At 40.4% G+C, this 19,488-nt stretch overlaps 1 protein-coding gene across 4 annotated transcripts in view; it reads right to left on the reverse strand.

Moving 5' to 3' along the window:
* The window catches only part of LOC106883383 (uncharacterized), a 35,403-nt gene extending 19,603 nt beyond the window's left edge, over nucleotides 1-15,800 (reverse strand). For 2 of the 4 annotated variants that reach the window (XM_089350015.1, XM_089350016.1), the window contains exon 1: nucleotides 15,284-15,634. The gene's annotated coding sequence lies outside the window, so the exon portion shown is untranslated. Of the gene's footprint in view, nucleotides 1-15,283; nucleotides 15,635-15,661 lie in introns of those variants that run through there. The other 2 variants (XM_089350018.1, XM_014934371.3) reach the window with 2 other exon arrangements.
* Nucleotides 15,801-19,488: the final 3,688 nt, after the last annotated feature.

A 19,488-nucleotide genomic window follows, 5' to 3' on the forward strand; every position in this document is an offset into this window, starting at 1 on the left:
TATATATATATATATATATATATATATATATATATATATATATATATATATATATATATATATATGTATATATATATATATATGTATATATATATATATGTGTATATATATATACACACACACACACACACACCATTAAAGTGAAAGTATTTGACATGAGTGTTTTTGTTTCACTTTTGACACATAATACTTAAATAGTGGAGGAGATATAATGTTGCTATGGGCTCGAACTATGCAAGAATTAAAAAAAATTTTTTGACTAAAACACAACCGGAACCTTAAGTAAGGCATGTCTAAAATTTGAATGAAATTGGTTGTGTAGTTCTCGAGTTTTAGGGAAACACACACACACAGACAGACAGACACACATTCTCATTTTTATATATAGAGATTTCTATTTATTTAAAAACCAACAATGAAATTAGGTATTTCTGTTTATTTAGAAACCTACAATGAACAGGTCATTTCACAGATGCTAAACTATAAATTTAACACGGTACAATCTCAAAGTTGACACCACTGCGCTAAACACTGAAAGTTTCTTATTTCTTTACTACCCACAAGGGGCTAAACGTAGAGGGGACAAACAAGGACAGACAAAGGGGTTAAGTCGATTACATCGACCCCAGTGCGTAGCTGGTACTTAATTTATCGACCCCGAAAGGATGAAAGGCAAAGTCGACCTCGGCGGAATTTGAACTCAGAACGTAACGGCAGACGAAATGCCGCTAAGCATTTCGCCCGGCGTGCTAACGATTCTGCCAGCTCGTCGCCTGAAAGTTTCTGTCTCACTTATTGGCTAAAAATACACAGTTTTTTTTTCAAGTTTTAAACCTCTAACATTTTCCTCCAATTTTGTCTCCACAACATCATATCTTCATAGCAACAAGAGTGGGAAACTACATTATTATAGGCAATTTTCAGATTTTTTTTTACTTCTTTTTAAAAAATGCAGATTTTGTGAATCAGTTTAACTAGATCCATACTACACCTATGAATGAGTTAAGTAAGGTATTTAAGAAAATCCTACGTACAACGTGCTTTAAGATCAAAGTTGTAGAAAAGACAGGTAGGACTATCAAATCTGTATTAAGTCATAGCCATTTGATATATTCAGATATCAAAATAATTGTGTAGTATGTTCTACAAACTCACATGTAAACTGCAAAACAAAGAACACTGTATACCAGGCAGTCACAATGGCTCCTTAAGAATTAGATTAGATATCCTATCCATACTGATGCAATGCTGAGACAAGTCACCGGAGCTGCCTATATACAGGAGTACAAACCTACCCTCAACTTTAACTCCAAATGGGGTAACACCCAGATTCCACTTGAGAGTACCCATCTTAATCACCCCTTTCTCTCATTTCCATGTAGAAATTCATATATGTTGAGATGCATGATGTTGATATATATATATATATATATATATATATATCATCATCATCGTTTAACGTCCGTTTTCCATGCTAGCATGGGTTGGACGATTTGACTGAGGACTGGTGAAACCGGATGGCAACACCAGGCTCCAGTCTGATTTGGCAGAGTTTCTACAGCTGGATGCCCTTCCTAACGCCAACCACTCAGAGAGTGTATATATATATATATATATATATATATATATATATAAAGATAATAAGAATGAAAAAACTACAGAAGGCTTGTGTTACATGGTTAAAGTATATATTTAAATTATGTCAGAAAAATGTTATAAAATTTTTTTGGTATATAAACATTGTATTTGGAGAAATAACCGGTTTTGTGTTGTCTTTTCAAATTTCTCTACTTCATTGTAACATGTGTTCGCTCCAATCTGAAAAGAAGAGTTCTAGATAGGGGGAGGTAATTAGGGATTTCTTCCGGTATAAAGGAGATAATCGAAATCTAGGAGGTGGTAGAATTTGATTAATTTACCATGGTTTTGTTCTATATTTTTTTCCCTCTCAGTGGGGTGATGAATTTCCTTATTTAAATGTGTTAGCAATGGTTAAGTTTGGGTTTGTATTTTTGAATGAAAAAGGTTTCCTTATTTAATCTAATTTGTGTTGGTGTTCGAATGGCACGTTGATAGACCCAGTGGTGATGTATGTGTGTGTGTGTGTATGTTGCCAGTACCACCTGACTGGCCCTCGTGCGGGTGACACGTAAAAGCATCCACTACACTCTCTGATTGGTTGGCGTTAGGAAGGGCATCCAGCTGTAGAAACTCTGCCAAATTAGATTGGAGCCTGGTGTTGCCATCCGGTTTCACCAGTCCTCAGTCAAATCGTCCAACCCATGCTAGCATGGAAAGCGGACGTTAAACGATGATGATGATGATGATGAAAGATTATAAATTGTGGTAGCATTTGTTTTGCGCATTTCTCAATATGCTCATTGGAGCGAACACATGTTACAATGAAGTAGAGAAATTTGAAAAGACAACATGAAACTGGTTATTTCTCCAAATACAATGTTTATATACCAAAAAAATTTTATAACATTTTTCTGACATAATTTAAATATATACTTTAACCATGTAACACAAGCCTTCTGTAGTTTTTTCATTCTTATTATCTTTTATACATCCAACCACGTGCTTTCACATACCAACTTTCTCACCTATATATATATATATATATATATATATATATATATATATATAAAAAGGGCATTAACTGTGTATTAATACCTCACGCTATCGAGGGACTAAATAAGTAAAAAAACCACTAAAAATAAGTAACATATTTACCGAAAGCGAGTGAATGCAACTTTTCAAATTTTATCTCTTAAAAACATTTAACTCATATATCTATGGAGAAACGATGAATCTTTTCATTACGAAATTTTTCGTTATTTTTTCATTATGAGGTTTTTTCACGCTGACTACTTGATAAATTCTTATAAAGAATTTATCCTATATTATATTATATTATATATATATATATATATATATATGTAATTATATATAGTCGTATGAGTGTACACAGATTTATATGTATGTACATATGTGTATGAGAGAATTCACGAAAAAACAACAGTCGAAGATAGGTGGTGTAAACAACAAATCGATGTATTAGTATAATGCTCGGGAATAGAGAAAGTCTTTAACGTTTCAAGCCTACGCTCTTCAACAGAAAGGAACACAGAAAGAAATAAGAAATGTGTAGATGTATGAGTATTTTAGCCTGTATGTGTGGGTATGCATGTCTGTATGAGTGTGTATAAGCATGTACGTATGTGAGTGTATATATATATATATATATATATATATATATATATATATATACATATATATATATATATCTATATATATATATATCTATATATATATATATATCATCATCATCATCATCATCATCGTTTAACGTCCGCTTTCCATGCTAGCATGGGTTGGACGATTTGACTGAGGACTGGTGAAACCGGATGGCAACACCAGGCTCCAATCTAATTTGGCAGAGTTTCTACAGCTGGATGCCCTTCCTAACGCCAACCACTCAGAGAGTGTAGTGGGTGCTTTTACGTGTCACCCGCACGAAAATGGCCACGCTCGAAATGGTGTCTTTTATGTGCCACCGGCACAAGCCAGTCCAAGGGCACTGGCAACGATCTCACTCGAAAATCCTACGGGAGCCAGTCAGGCGGTACTGGCAACGGCCACGCTCAAAATGGTGCATCTCATGTGCCACCCACACAAGAGCCAGTCCAGGGGCACTGGCAACGATCTTACTTGGCTTGCCGGGTCTTCTCACGCACAGCACATTTCCAAAGGTCTCGGTCAGTAGTCATCGCCTCGGTGAGGCCCAATGTACGAAAGTCTTGCCTCACCACCTCAGCCCAGGTCTTCCTGGGCCTACCTCTTCCACGGGTTCCCTCAACTGTTAGGGTGTGGCACTTTTTCATGCAGCTATCCTCATCCATTCTCACCACATGTCCATACCAGCGCAATCGTCTCTCTTGCACACCACAACTGATGCTTCTAATGTTCAGCTTTTCTCTCAAGATACTTACACTCTGACGGGTATTCACATTGACATTACACATCCAACGGAGCATACTGGCTTCATTCCTTGCGAGCTTACGTATGTCCTCAGCAGTTACAGCCCATGTTTCACTGCCATGTAGCATGGCTGTTCGTACACATGCGTCATACAGTCTGTCTTTTACTCCGAGTGAGAGTCCCTTTGTCGCCAGCAGGGGTAAGAGCTCTCTAAACTTTGCCCAGGCTATTCTTATTCTAGCAGCTACACTTTCAGCGCACCCACCCCCACTACTAACTTGGTCGCCCAGATAGCGGAAGCTATCGACTACCTCTAGTTTTTCACCCTGGAATGAGATAGAAGTTGTTTCCTGTTTGTTTACAGTCTTTATTGCACCTGAACATCTGCCACAAACAAAAACTAACTTCCTAGTTAACCTGCCTTTGATGTTGCTGCACCTCTTATGTGTCCATAGTTTGCACCGGGTACATCTTATAGAGTTACTACCTACTCCTTTTCTACATACTGAGCAGGGCCATCTACCTGAAGGGGTTTGTGTTTTATCTACCTTCCTACTTATTAGGATTTTGGTTTTAGCTAGGTTGACTCTAAGGCCCTTCAATTCTAGACCTTGCTTCCACACCTGAAACTTCTCCTCTAGTTCTGATAGTGACTCCGCAATTAGGGCAAGGTCATCAGCATAGAGGAGCTCCCAGGGACAACCTGTCTTGAACTCCTCTGTGATTGCCTGGAGGACTATGATAAATAAGAGGGGGCTGAGGACGGAACCTTGGTGGACCCCTACCTCTACCCGGAATTCATTGCTGTACTCATTTCCAACCCTCACCTTACTGGCAGCATCTCTGTACATGGCTCGCACAGCTCTCACTAACCATTCTTCTATCCCAAGTTTCCTCATTGACCACCAGATAAGGGATCGGGGGACCCTGTCAAAGGCTTTCTCCATGTCAACGAAAGCCAGGTACAGAGGTTTATCCTTGGCTAGGTATTTCTCCTGCTGCTGTCTTACTAGAAATATGGCATCAGTAGTGCTTTTACCTGGCACGAACCCAAACTGCATCTCATCTAAATTGATTCGCTCCCTAATTAGTTGGGCTATGACCCTCTCCGTAACTTTCATAACCTGATCTAATAGCTTGATGCCTCTGTAGTTATTTGTATCTAAAGCGTCACCTTTACCTTTGTAGCAGTTGACTATGGTGCTGCTACACCAGTCATTGGGTATGACTCCTTCGTGTATCACCTGGTTCGTAATACGGGTGACTAGGCTGTAGCCAACACTGCCAGATATTTTGAGCATCTCTGCAGTGATTCCTGATGGGCCGGGGGCTTTCCTGGTCTTCATACTCTTAATTGCTTTATCTACCCTGGTACTATCAACTCGGATAGCTGGTCCCTCTATTGGGTCGACATACGGCAGGCTCTCTTCCTCCCATTCATTCTCTTTATTAAGCAATCTATTGTAGTGGCATCTCTGTCCATTTGCAGGGTCTTTAAGCTTCCACACCCTTCTCCTCCAAGCCGGTCTAATTCTGGGCACCCATTTTGCCTTGATCCCGAAGTCGCTAACTACTAATCTATGTTGTGGGGTACATTCTTCGCCAGGGTAGGTTTTGGCATTTATAAGCCGCCCTCTTTCCCTATTTCTGGCGAGGATGTAGTCGATTTGGCTAGAGTGTCTGCTGGAGCGGTAGGTGACTAGGTGACTGGCAGGTTTCCTGAAGTTGGTATTGCAGACCATAAGATCGGTTGCATCACAGAACTCCAGTAGTCTGGTTCCCTCCTCGTTGCGGGAACCGAAGCCATAGCCTCCATGTATGCCATGGAAGCCTCCAGCACAATGTCCGACATGACCATTGAAGTTTCCAGCCACAAAGAGAAGGTCCCTGTCACTTGTCGATGAGGTAGTTTGCAAGAGGGTGTCATAGAATTGGTCTTTCAGACTATCTGGTAGCCCCGTTTGAGGTGCATAGGCTGAGATGACAGTAGCTAATCTATGATGAAGCACTAGTCTAATCTTAAGTACTCTGTCACTTACTCTAACGACCTCGATTACCTTATCCACCCATTTCTCCGCTAGAAGTATTCCTACGCCCCCGACCCCGTCAGTGTTCCCTGCCCAGAAAATCTTGTACCTGTGTTCTTTGCCTGTGAGGAACCTCGCAGAACCTCCTCTCCATCTTACTTCCTGGATGCAGCACATATCTACGCATCTCCGTTCAAGCATCTCAACAATTTCACATGATCTACCGTTCAGCGTGCCGACGTTGAGAGTGCCAATCCTAACAGTATGGGTGTTGGGGGTGTGGGCCTGTAGCCTGGGAAAGGCGAAAGCAGTGTCGTGTACCTGAAAAGAAAACTTGCAATTGGAAGAATTCATAAGCAAAACAGGACCTACAACCTGCAAACATTACTCAAACTTAATGCGCTACCCAAAGGTTGGGGAGAGGATGGCCAAGGCCACTAGATGGGTTCCGGGAGACAGCCGAGGATGACAGGATGACAGAGGAATGCACTTCCGGTGGAGGGGGTGGGAGGGCGGGTGTACCATCAGCCATGAGATAGGCCCCTTAATTGTAGATTTTAAATATTTGAGAGACAACAATGCATAAATCGTAATTTTTAAAAGAGCAATGAAATCTAGATGAATAGAATATATACGTAGCATGAATTTAGGAAGCTTACAAAATATATATATATATATATATATATATATATATATATATATATATATATATATATATATATATATATATATATATATATATATTTATGCACATATATATGTATATGTCTATGTAAAATACCCAAAAAAGTATTTGAGTTTAACTGTTGTCTGTGAAAATAGAGACGTGTGTATGTGTAGATGGATAAACATATATGTGTATACTGTAAGATTATATGTATGTATGTATATGTGTTTATATGATTGTATGTTCTTGTACATATGTATAGGTAGGTTTATATTTGCATGTATGTATGTAAGACAATGAATCTATTCACCATTAACCGGTAGTAAGAGGAACATATATATATATATATATATATATATATATACAAGTCGTCCAACCCATGCTAGCATGGAAAGCGGACGTTAAACGATGATGATGATGATATATATATATATATATATAAAACCTTCAACAGAGTAACAGTTATATATACAACTTGAACAGACACACATACCAGTACGTAAACATACATTTACATGTACATACACGCAGACACATCTACACACTTACATAAATATATACGTATATATATACATATATATGCATACGTGTATGCATATATGCATGCATGAGCATATATGCATACATATACATACATACATGCATACACACACACACCTCAGAGAAGACCTGGATGGAAAGCACTCAGCATATAAAAAAAAGACCATGCCCGGAAGTTTGAAGAAGATTGTAGAATCGACACGAAGCGCAGCCTCTCTTGGACACAAGACCACTACATCACATCATAATTTAAGGGCTATGCGCTTGCAATCCAGGAACAAGAGTTTGACACAAAGTACCCGGTGAACAAGAGAGACAGTGACGCTCTTGTAATCCCAGGGTGCAACTGCATGTGTAGGCTATGTCCTGTTTCTGTGGAAGACACTATGCATGTGATTAGCAGCTGTCCTAAAATGTCGGTCACAGTACTACCTCCCTATGCAGCATGATGTTTTTGCTAAAACAATTTACAATGCATATTAATAGTTATTGCCAAGCTAACATGGCAGTCCAGGAAAATAGGACGAATGCTGCCATTGATTAGCTCCAAGAGGCCATCGCCTCTAGCTAGCTATGTGACACACAAACCTGTGTCCATTATAACCTTTGAAAAGGAGAGGTCAGCCGCTTCCCCTTGCTGGTCTGGCATCTACAGACTAGTTTCAGGGTATTTGCCCCTTATCAATGCAGAGCAGCCGAACCAGGCAGGTGTCGCTACTGACCATCTGTTCGAAGGATTATTTACCTAAATTCAGTGGAATATATCCACTGGTTTTCAAAAATAGAAATACTAATAACTATTAATTTCCTGTACCGCTGTCGTAGTCTCCTTTAGAGAGACTTAGAAATATTAATATATATATATATATTTTGCCATGATAGATCGCTCGCCACTAAACCTTTTTATATTTTCTCTCCCTGTTTATTTCTGTTGAAGAGCATAGACCCAAAACGTAAAAGACTTTCTCACTTCCCGAGCGTTAAACTAATACATCTATTTGTTGTTTACACACCAGTCTTCATCTTGTGTTTTTTTTTTTTGTAAATTCTCACTATATATGTAAATATAATTTCCAAGATTTGGAGTCAATGAGGAGTACAGTTGGACATTTATTTTCAATCCTTACATTTGTTTCTATGCAACGTAGTTCTCCAAGTGTGCAGGTACTTGATTATGCAACTGTTTCCCTGCATTAGGAGATCTAGTAGTTTCTTCAGGTGATATGTAAATATTGTCTCCAAAAGTTCAAATTTTCTCTCTCTGTATGTATACATACACACATACAATTATATATGCAGATACACACATGTGCATGTGTACAAACACGTTTTGGATCCTGTAGTTTTGTGCAGTGGGATGTATGCATGTCTGCTTATGTAGGTATCTACACAGACATTTAAATGATACTATTATTTTGCTCTGTATTACTTGCTAGGGTTTTGTGCATCTCCTCCTTCATGACAAAATTCTATCTTATTGCTTTGTTTATTTATTTGTATATTCTTATGTATATCATCACTCTCAGCAGTGGCTGAATATATATCTAAGGTCAACTTTTTGTTACTCACTAACACTTCTAGGCTTCATCACTAATTCAGATCTCTTAATTGTAACACTTTTTCAGGGTACAAATAATAGCACCCTCTCCAATTATTCCCTAACTATTCCTCCACCTCCACTTGAAGCACCTCTATTTATTTATAACATACAACTTTTTTAGCTAACTTTATCTTTTCTTAACCTTGTGATCTCGCTAGAGCTTTTTCTCTGCACATGAGAATATGCAGGTATGTACTTGTGCATGCACACCTATAGGATACTACAGGCACACAGAGGAAATACGTGCATGCATGTGGATATGCGAATTTAGAGTTTTATTGTTAAGTGGTAAACCACCAATTTACCTTGAACTACTATATTCCCCTAATGACCAGTAACTTTATCTCCAATCTCCCTCTCTTCCGTCCTATCTTCTAGCAAATCTACTTTACTCCTACTCCTAAATATTTTCTTTCTTTTCTTCTTCAGACAATTTTACTTCTAAAATTCTTCTTTCTGATCTTTGATTCTTTTTAAATGTAAATACTTGGGTGTGACAACATATTTACTTACTGTTGACATAGCAAATGATTCCAGCTTATATTCACAATGACCTTCACCAAGTCAGCTACAATCTAACCAAATTTCCTTGAGAAGAAAACCCATCAAGAGAAGTGAAATTGCAGTCATGGCTGATGCTAGTGTCACGTAATTGGCACGTAAAAAGTACCCCACAAGCATTGGGCCGCACACAGGCAATGTAGCTGATGCCGGTGTCATGCAAGTGGCATGTAAAAAGCACCTTTTGAGCATTGGGCCTCACAAAAGGAACGACAAATGACTCAGATCTTTGGCAACATGCTGTGCTTGAGAAGACTCATCAAACCAAGTGAAATTGTAGTCATGGCAGATACTGGTGCCAGTGGCATGTAAAAGCACCCATTACACTCTTGGAGTGGTTGGTGTTAGGAAGGGCATACAACCGTAGAAACCTTGCCAAATCAGACTGGAGTCTGATGCAGCCCCTCAGTATACCAGCCCTAGTCAAACCATCGAACCCATGCCAGCTTGAACAACAAACGTTAAATGATGGTGAAAGAAACAGGCTTGGAAGGACTGGAAGAACGGTGGTAGCAGGGAATTGTACCAATGTGCCAGAAGGGAGGCTAGGCGACAGGTTTATTTAGCCAGAGGGGAAGCAGATAAGAAAAGATTTGCCAATGTTCTGCGCCGTGAGGACCAAAGACTCGAGGTATTTCGTGTTGCAAGACAGTGTAGGAGAGAGAATAGTGATGTTGTAGGAGAGAAATGTGTTCGCATGGATGATGGTACGCTTGCATTAAATGAGGATGCAAAGAAAGAGGTCTGGAGATGCCACTACGATAGATTGCTTAATAAAGAGAATGAATGGGAGAAAGAGAGCCTGCCATATGTCGACCCAACAGAGGGACCAGCTATCCGAGTTGACAGTACCAGGGTAGATAAAGCAATCAAGAGTATGAAGACAGGGAAAGCCCCCGGCACATCAGGAATCACTGCAGAGATGCTCAAAATATCTGGCAGTGTTGGCTATAGCCTAGTCACCCGTATTACGAACCAGGTGATACACGAAGGAGTCATACCCAATGACTGGTGTAGCAGCATCATAGTCAACTGCTACAAAGGTAAAGGTGACGCTTTAGATACAAATAATTACAGAGGCATCAAGCTGTTAGATCAGGTTATGAAAGTTACAGAGAGGGTCATAGCCCAACTAATTAGGGAGCGAATCAATTTAGATGAGATGCAGTTTGGGTTCGTGCCAGGTAAAAGCACTACTGATGCCTTATTTCTAGTGAGACAGTTGCAGGAGAAATACCTAGCTAAGGATAAACCTCTGTACCTGGATTTCGTTGACATGGAGAAAGCCTTTGACAGGGTCCCCCGATCCCTTATCTGGTGGTCAATGAGGAAACTTGGGATAGAAGAATGGTTAGTGAGAGCTGTGCGAGCCAAGTACAGAGATGCTGCCAGTAAGGTGAGGGTTGGAAATGAGTACAGCAATGAATTCCGGGTAGAGGTAGGGGTCCACCAAGGTTCCGTCCTCAGCCCCCTCTTATTTACCATAGTCCTCCAGGCAATCACAGAGGAGTTCAAGACAGGTTGCCCCTGGGAGCTCCTCTATGCTGATGACCTTGCCCTAATTGCGGAGTCACTATCAGAACTAGAGGAGAAGTTTCAGTTCGGAAGCAAGGTCTAGAATTGAAGGGCCTTAGAGTCAACCTAGCTAAAACCAAAATCCTAATAAGTAGGAAGGTAGATAAAACACAAACCCCTTCAGGTAGATGGCCCTGCTCAGTATGTAGAAAAGGAGTAGGTAGTAACTCTATAAGATGTACCCGGTGCAAGCTATGGACACATAAGAGGTGCAGCAACATCAAAGGCAGGTTAACTAGCAAGTTAGTTTTTGTTTGTGGCAGATGTTCAGGTGCAATAAAGACTGCAAACAAACAGGAAACAACTTCTATCTCATTCCAGGGTGAAAAACTAGAGGTAGTCGATAGCTTCCGCTATCTGGGCGACCAAGTTAGTAGTGGGGGTGGGTGCGCTGAAAGTGTAGCTGCTAGAATAAGAATAGCCTGGGCAAAGTTTAGAGAGCTCTTACCCCTGCTGGCGACAAAGGGACTCTCATTCAGAGTAAAAGGCAGACTGTATGACGCATGCGTACGAACAACCATGCTACATGGCAGTGAAACATGGGCTGTAACTGCTGAGGACATACGTAAGCTCGCAAGGAATGAAGCCAGTATGCTCCGTTGGATGTGTAATGTCAATGTGAATACCCGTCAGAGTGTAAGTATCTTGAGAGAAAAGCTGAACATTAGAAGCATCAGTTGTGGCGTGCAAGAGAGACGATTGCGCTGGTATGGACATGTGGTGAGAATGGAGGAGGATAGCTGCGTGAAAAAGTGCCACACCCTAACAGTTGAGGGAACCCGTGGAAGAGGTAGGCCCAGGAAGACCTGGGCTGAGGTGGTGAGGCAAGACCTTCATACATTGGGCCTCACCGAGGCGATGACTACTGACCGAGACCTTTGGAAATGTGCTGTGCGTGAGAAGACCCGGCAAGCCAAGTAAGATCGTTGCCAGTGCCCCTGGACTGGTTCTTGTGCGGGTGGCACATGAGATGCACCATTTTGAGAGTGGCCGTTGCCAGTACCGCCTGACTGGCTCCTGTAGGATTTTCGAGCGAGATCGTTGCCAGTGCCCCTGGACTGGCTTGTGCGGGTGGCACATAAAAGACACCATTTCGAGCGTGGCCGTTTTCGTGCGGGTGACATGTAAAAGCACCCACTACACTCTCTGAGTGGTTGGCGTTAGGAAGGGCATCCAGCTGTAGAAACTCTGCCAAATCAGACTGGAGCCTGGTGTTGCCATCCGGTTTCACCAGTCCTCAGTCAAATCGGCCAACCCATGCTAGCATGGAAAGCGGACGTTAAACGATGATGATGATGATGATGATGATGTCACATACAAAATGAAAGTGAAGCAAAGCAAGCTGGTATGAAAATATATAATAGCAATGTAATGTTAGTATTACTTATGTAAATAAATGAGGGAAAGTCAAAAATTATCTGCCCTTTTGCTATGACATATCTTTATTATTGTCACACTGCCTTTTGTGCGTGCATACTTATAGTTGGTACTATTGTGGTCATGTGATTAAAGTTTGAGCCTGACTGGAAAACAAAGAGCAGTGATCAGGTTGGAAGGTGTGTCAGGTGCTGAAATTCATTGGAGGCTTGGGTAGCACAGTTGGTGAATGGTTTCAATAGCCTGGGCGTGCACTGTCATGCAACAACAAATACTTCCTTCTTTGACTATAGGCTTTGGCATTTGAGGTGTGTTGCTGGCTTCAGTTTGTTGGCCAGCAACGTACTGTAACTTGCACTGTTGATCAGACACCTCTTTTCCAGGTAGTCTTCCAGTATGGGCCCTTTTGAGTTTCAAAATAGGATTAGCATCACGTTTCCCATGCGAGACTGAATCTTGACTTCTTGTGTCACTGGCGAGCCAGGATGTTTCCACTCTATCCTCTGTCTTTTGGATCCAGTTTCATCTCCTATGACTATTCTGCTGAAAAATTCCTTGCCCTCATTGTTGTAGTGATCGAGTAAACATTGGCAGACCTCAAGACATTTGCATTTGTGCTCTGCAGTGAGCTCTCTTGGCACCAATCTTGCACAGATCGTAAGAAAGGATCCTCAGAATTGGACATCACTGAAGAAATAACAAGGGACCAGGAGATGTGGCAATTTGCTGCACTTGATAAGACATGTCAAGCTTGGCCTTTTAGGTGTCAGGGCCGCTTAAAAAGCACCCATGCAAGAGCTGTGTTAATGCACCCGCACCAGTGCTGTGTCAATGCACCCATACTGGTGACATGTAACAAGCACCAAGCACACTCTGTTAAGTGGGTGGCATTAGGAAGGGCATCCAGCAGTAGAAACCATGCCTCAACAAATAGCTGGAGCCTGGACAGCTCCATGTCAAACTGTCTAACCCATGCTAGCATGGAAAGCAGATGTTAAAAGATGTGGTTGTAAAACTTTGTGGGTCTTACACAAGATTTGAAAAGGGTGAAATATTTTCTGACTGTGTTTGGGGTGTGTGTGTGTAGTGTTTCTGACTAGGAGAGGAGGAGAAGTGTCTTTGAATGTGTAGTTGAAATCTCTGTTCATGGTCTAGGTTGTATGAGAGGTGTTAGACTAAGACTCCCTCAGCATACACTGAGATAGGATGATCTGATAGAATACCACCAATCTAAGGGAGAGGAATGGAGCCCACAGGAAAGTAATTTGCTTAGAAGATTCCCATGCTAGACATTTCCACATATATTAGGATTTTCAAGCGAGATCGTTGCCAGTGCCCCCTCGACTGGCTCTTGTGTGGGTGGCACATAAAAGACACCATTTTGAGCGTGGCCGTTACCAGTACCGCCTGACTGGCCTTCATGTGGGTGACACGTAAAAGCACCCACTACACTCTCTGAGTGGTTGGCGTTAGGAAGGGCATCCAGCTGTAGAAACTCTGCCAAATCAGATTGGAGCCTGGTGTTGCCATCCGTTTTCACCAGTCCTCAGTCAAATCGTCCAACCCATGCTAGCATGGAAAGCGGACATTAAACGATGATGATGATGATTATGTCACCTCCTTTTAAACTGACTTCAAGTATTTACTTTCCCTGATTTTATCAACTCTATTCTTCCTTATTTCCCCAACAACTACTTTCAAGTATTCCATTTCAGCTCAAGTTGTCTCTCATCTGATAACAAACACAAGGTAAATGAACTTCAGCTGGTTAGGGATACAACCCTTGCTCAGAGTCAAAAAACAATCATGTCTTAACACAGTAAAGAGTGAACCTAGTATATTTGACATAATATCTCTGAGTTGGGGAATATTTTACAAGAAGTTTAAGTCAAATATCTGAGTACAAATATAACTGACTTCACTACTAAAAACACAGCCAGACGTTTTCATACACAAATTAGATAAAGTGAATATACGAATGTTAGACATATAAAGTAGATGTTGCATTAATAGAAATATCAATTTCTTTGATAGTATTCTTAGTTATATTGAGGGAAGTGTCCAGAAAAGGTTGAAAAAGCTACAGGAAGACTAACAACCATTCTTCTTTAGTACAAGGGTTATTTAGAGATGAAAGGCAGAAAGGGGTACTTTAAACCAAGGTAACCACGGCTGTCACCAGAATCACGCTGTTATAAAGAAATTACCAAGTAAAAGTTTGTTAAACTGAAACAGATTTCTCAGAATGTGGGATAAGAAAAACTATCACCATACACTTTAATTTCCTTCAACGTTTGTTATAAAACAAAAACTTGTCGATTTAATTTGAACAAAGTAGAATTGAATGTTTAGGTCAGTAGCCGTCATTAGTGATACAACTGTAAGCAATAAAAAATTATTAAAATACAATAATGTTCATCTGTGTAATAGTTGTGCTTCTTCAGTTAGTAACGGATTATTTTATAGGTTTTGTAAATATTAGTAATACGTTAGTCTATATAGGCATCAACTTTACTTCGAAACTGTCGATTAATTAGCAAGACATCTACATATGTATACACTCCTTTCACTATACACAGAAACACATATACACACACACACACTACCCTTTCTCGAGTGTCAATGTTTCCTCTAAACATAACAACCAACAAACATCAAATACTTGCAACAAACAATAACAACGATCTTAGAACAGCTGCATTAATCTTTCACTATTGTCCAAGTCAGTTCTTGTCATTAGAGATTCTGATAAAAAATAATTTGAAAAGGAATTTATTAAAAAAAAAAAGGTAAATAGATTTCACGTTGACGTAATTTCAATATTTATAAAGATTTGTCAGCATATACATACATACATATATATATCGCATAAAGGGCATACGGATATGTAAATATTTATAATTAGCAACACATTTTTAAAAATGTAAACGGAGAAGTTAAAAGAAATCTTACCATTAGAGAGAAAAGACAACGAGTTAAGAGCTGCCATTAGGTGTTACACGTAAATGAATCCCTGATTAAATTTAGACCCAGATATTCCATACGCACCTTTTGTTTACACTCTGTTTTCCCCTTGTTGAAATAGATTTTAATTTTATTGATAGTTTTCATGTTTAGATAAAGAGACAGGTGAATTACTTGAACGACATAAAGCTTTTATATAAAGTTTCGTTGATAGAACATTTATATCCCTCGCACCTGAACTCAATGTCAATTAACTCCCTTCTAGTTTTACGACATCTACTCGAAGCTAATATATACTTTCGAGGGAATAGAAATATATATGTCTATTCCCGCTAATTTGAAACAAAAGAATTAGTTACTTCGAACCTGATGAGTTTTTCTTTTCCTTGAAAGACTGTGAGAAAGTAGTGCAGACGATTCTTCAAATTTCTAAAATCAAAACCGGTGAAGAGAGGTGGGGCCGCCCCATAACCTCTACACGACTTGTATGAAGTTACAAATCTCCGGGGACCATTATGATGTTTGAAACTTGAAATCTAGTTGAGGGTCAGTAAAAAAAAAAAATCTGAGAATCGTTAAAATGAATGTCAGTGCTATACAGAATCAATATTGAATCTACCGATATTAACTTTTCTTCTTAATAACATAAAAACTTGTCAACCCTACATCAACTACTAACACACAAGAGATCAATTTTAGGCTACTTCCGAACCCTCTAAAATTGGACTATCCAAATCTTTGAATTTCTTTTTTCTGAATTATTTTTTGATCTTTCGGTTTCTCAGTTTTGAGAATTAAAAAAATGGGAAAATATTGAGAAACAAATCGGTGCATTGTACTTTCATGTACTGAAATCTTTTGTCCATTATATTGTTATTTAGCGTTGTTCACTCGTATTCCACTTGTAACCATCTCATCTTTTTATTTCAGATATATTGCATTCAAGCATTAGATAATATGTCTTTCTTTATATTTTTTTTGAGGACCGTAAACTTTCTGTGAGTGTTAAAAAGGGAGAGGTCGGATAAGTTGCTATGTTTATATAGTCTACTCGACCACCTGACCATTTAAATTTTAGGGCTTCGGCTGTCGTCGTGGAAAGCTCTACAAGCTTCCACGGTGTTTCTTGTCGCCTGAATGCTGGTCGCTTTCCTCGTCAAACGGAATTAAACCTTATACTCAAGAGGAGCTTGGCCCGGGCAAACATCCCCTCCATCTTGGAACCATCTGGGTTGTCCAGATGTGATGGGAAAAGACCTGACGGCCTCACCCTGTGCTCCTAGTCGAGAGGAAGATGCTGTGTCTGTGACGTCACAGCGACTCCTTTACTTCTTCTCACATCCTGGATGCTGCGGCCAGGGCGAGATCCACAACTTCTGTGGCCGAGCGGAATGAAATCCTGAAGTACGGCGATCTATCGACCAACTACATTTTTCATCCTGTGGCGTTCGAGACGTTTGGTGAGGTCGGACCTCTGACCAAGAGATTCCTGTCTTCACTGGCAGCTCGCCTAGCAGAGGTAACTGGTGAAGCTGGTGGTGGTGCTTGGTTGTTCCAGTGCATCAGCATCGCCATCACCCGCGGCAACGTTACAGGCATGCTGGCGTGCCTCGATAGTCCTTAGAGAGCTTTCACAACGCCCCAAAATTTTCAACATAAGCTGGTGAATTGTGTTTTTTTTTTCTTCTTTTCTCACTCTTAAGTATATATTTAAGTCTAATATTTCTACCCTATTTTCCATACTAACAATAATTACAAATTATCTGCGAGTACATTTTATATATATGTATATATATATATATATATATATATATATATAGCTGTCCTATACCATTAATTACATATTTCTAAACGCTATCTTGATTAATGCATCCCATTATTATTCCTATTTGCTTACCTTATGTAGCTCAATATCTTTCCTTCTGCCATACTGACATATATTGCGATTACCCTGTTTTCCTTTTTCTCATCCTAAATTTCATTAACCCTAACCCTTTCATTTTATTTCTCGTTGATTTTAATCCCTATATTTCGTAAATACAATATCAACAAACTCCTCTCATATTTCATTTTTCAACCCTCTCTAGCACTATGACTGGTATTCTTTTGATAGCCGATACCTTACTGGCATTCTTGATCAATAACAGTTATGCGACTGCTATTAAAAGAATGTCTTATAACTTCTAGGTTATTAACGGTAAAATATATATGACTATCTCTTAATATCATATTACATAAAATCTCTTCCACTACCTCTATCCACTGTTTACTTTCTAATATCTTACTAAATCTCACTCCTCCCTCCTATAGAAAACTGTTTTATTGATTATTGTCGTCTATACACCAATATTTCGAAGATGTCTTTCTGCTTTTGTATGTCAATATTGAGTTGATGACTAGATGTAACCATGATATTTTTTGATCTGAAGAGCAGGCCTTCTTTACCTGTACTACATTATAAATTGTACAATAGTACTATATAATTTATAGCATATACGCTAATACAGACATGCAAAATAATTCATTATACACTAAAATAAATTATTTTTCTATGATAATGGTTGCGAAACGATCGTAATCACATGGATATAAAGGATATCAACTGTTGAAATAGATATATTAATCTTCTACCTCTCTTTATATTTTATATACTCCTCATGAAATGATTTGATTTACTGGAATTCAACTGCATAGGACTATACATTACAACACTATACTTTGGTTTACTAATGTGGTTTGTAGCCTGATCCACTAAAGGAACTTTTTTGTGAGAACCCTTGTATTACTTAAATTATCCCTATGTGGAGTTGTGTGTGCTTATATGTATATATAGACATGTATGTGTTCTGTATAAATATGTACACGTATGTATGTGCATGAAGGTTGTTGTGTGATGGAGGAAAAAGACAACAGAAAAAGAAGCAAAAGGGAGAAAGAAATACAGAGACCTTGCCTGTTGACCGAGGCGGGGTGAGCGATCATTGTCCTTATCGTGAAGAAAAACACGTCGTTCCACACTCGCCGTCTCTCCTCGAACTGCCCCACGTGCTTCCTGCCCGCGCACGCCCCCGTGGCTCTTCCACCGGCCCCTGCAGTCTTCACTTCTGTTTACCTCATCTGCAATCCTCTTCACCAACACCACATAACTCATCACAGCCCATAACACCACACGCTCCCCCTGATCTACAGATCATTCAACCGGTTTTCCCACTCACTCCTCGCTCCCCGAACTCACACCTTAATTGGTTTCATAATCAGCCAACCAGGGAGGAGGGTGCTGCTCCCTCTGTGGTCGCCGTGCGACCCCGGGACTGGCCTGAGTTCCTGGCATGCTGCTGTTGGCTTCATCATCTTGCCTACTGTTACTGTCTTCATCTTCTTTGCCCACTGCTGTTGGTTCCTTCCTCTGAGGCATTGACAATCTTCCGCACGTCCAAAACATGGCGTGGAATAACATTAACAGAGACGTTGTTCCTCGAATTGATGAAGGTTATTGTTCCCTTTCCCCATCGTGATGTGCACCGTGCATTTGGGGGTTTTACCCAAACTTCTTCCCCGACCTGCACAAAGGTGTGCTCTTCCTCTCCCCCGAGTTGCATTGATGCAGTACACGGATGCCTCCACTCGTGCCTGACTATTGCCGTGTGAGGCACCGACTCCTCAGCCTGTACTGACCTGCGTGACATATTGTACCAAAATACGGCCTCGATTGGTGAAATGTGGCCCCTCTCTGCCATGGTCTTGAGGGTTAGGGTTAGGTACGATGATGCCTTTCCACCACCCCATGTCCACTTGGCCGGTATGCCGCCCTGAAGAAGCGGCTGACCTGCCACCCGTCAAGCATTTCTTTCAGCACCTCCGAGTCGTTTCCAGTTGTGGTCCACTGGAATACTTCCTGCTTCATGTACGCCCGGAGCAGGGTCGATGGACTGGTACCTGTCACAGCTGCTAACCACTCTCTGCACGATCTGTCTTGTTACATCGGAGTCGACTTTCCTGGCTAGGAACAACGCCCTTGTCCACCCCCATGTGATGCATGGTATACAATCTCCTCAACTCCGAGCCACTCAGACGGCATACTGCAGCCACAGCCTGCTCCGCATCCTCTGGCACTTGCAACCAGGCTCGCTTTATCCTGGTCAGGACGCCTGTCCTGTTCTCAGAAGGCATAAAGATCATGCTCAGCTTCAGGT

This window comes from Octopus bimaculoides, chromosome 3 (genome assembly GCF_046866305.1).
Source record: "Octopus bimaculoides isolate indiv1 chromosome 3, ASM4686630v1, whole genome shotgun sequence".
NCBI classification, from domain to species: domain Eukaryota; kingdom Metazoa; phylum Mollusca; class Cephalopoda; order Octopoda; family Octopodidae; genus Octopus; species Octopus bimaculoides.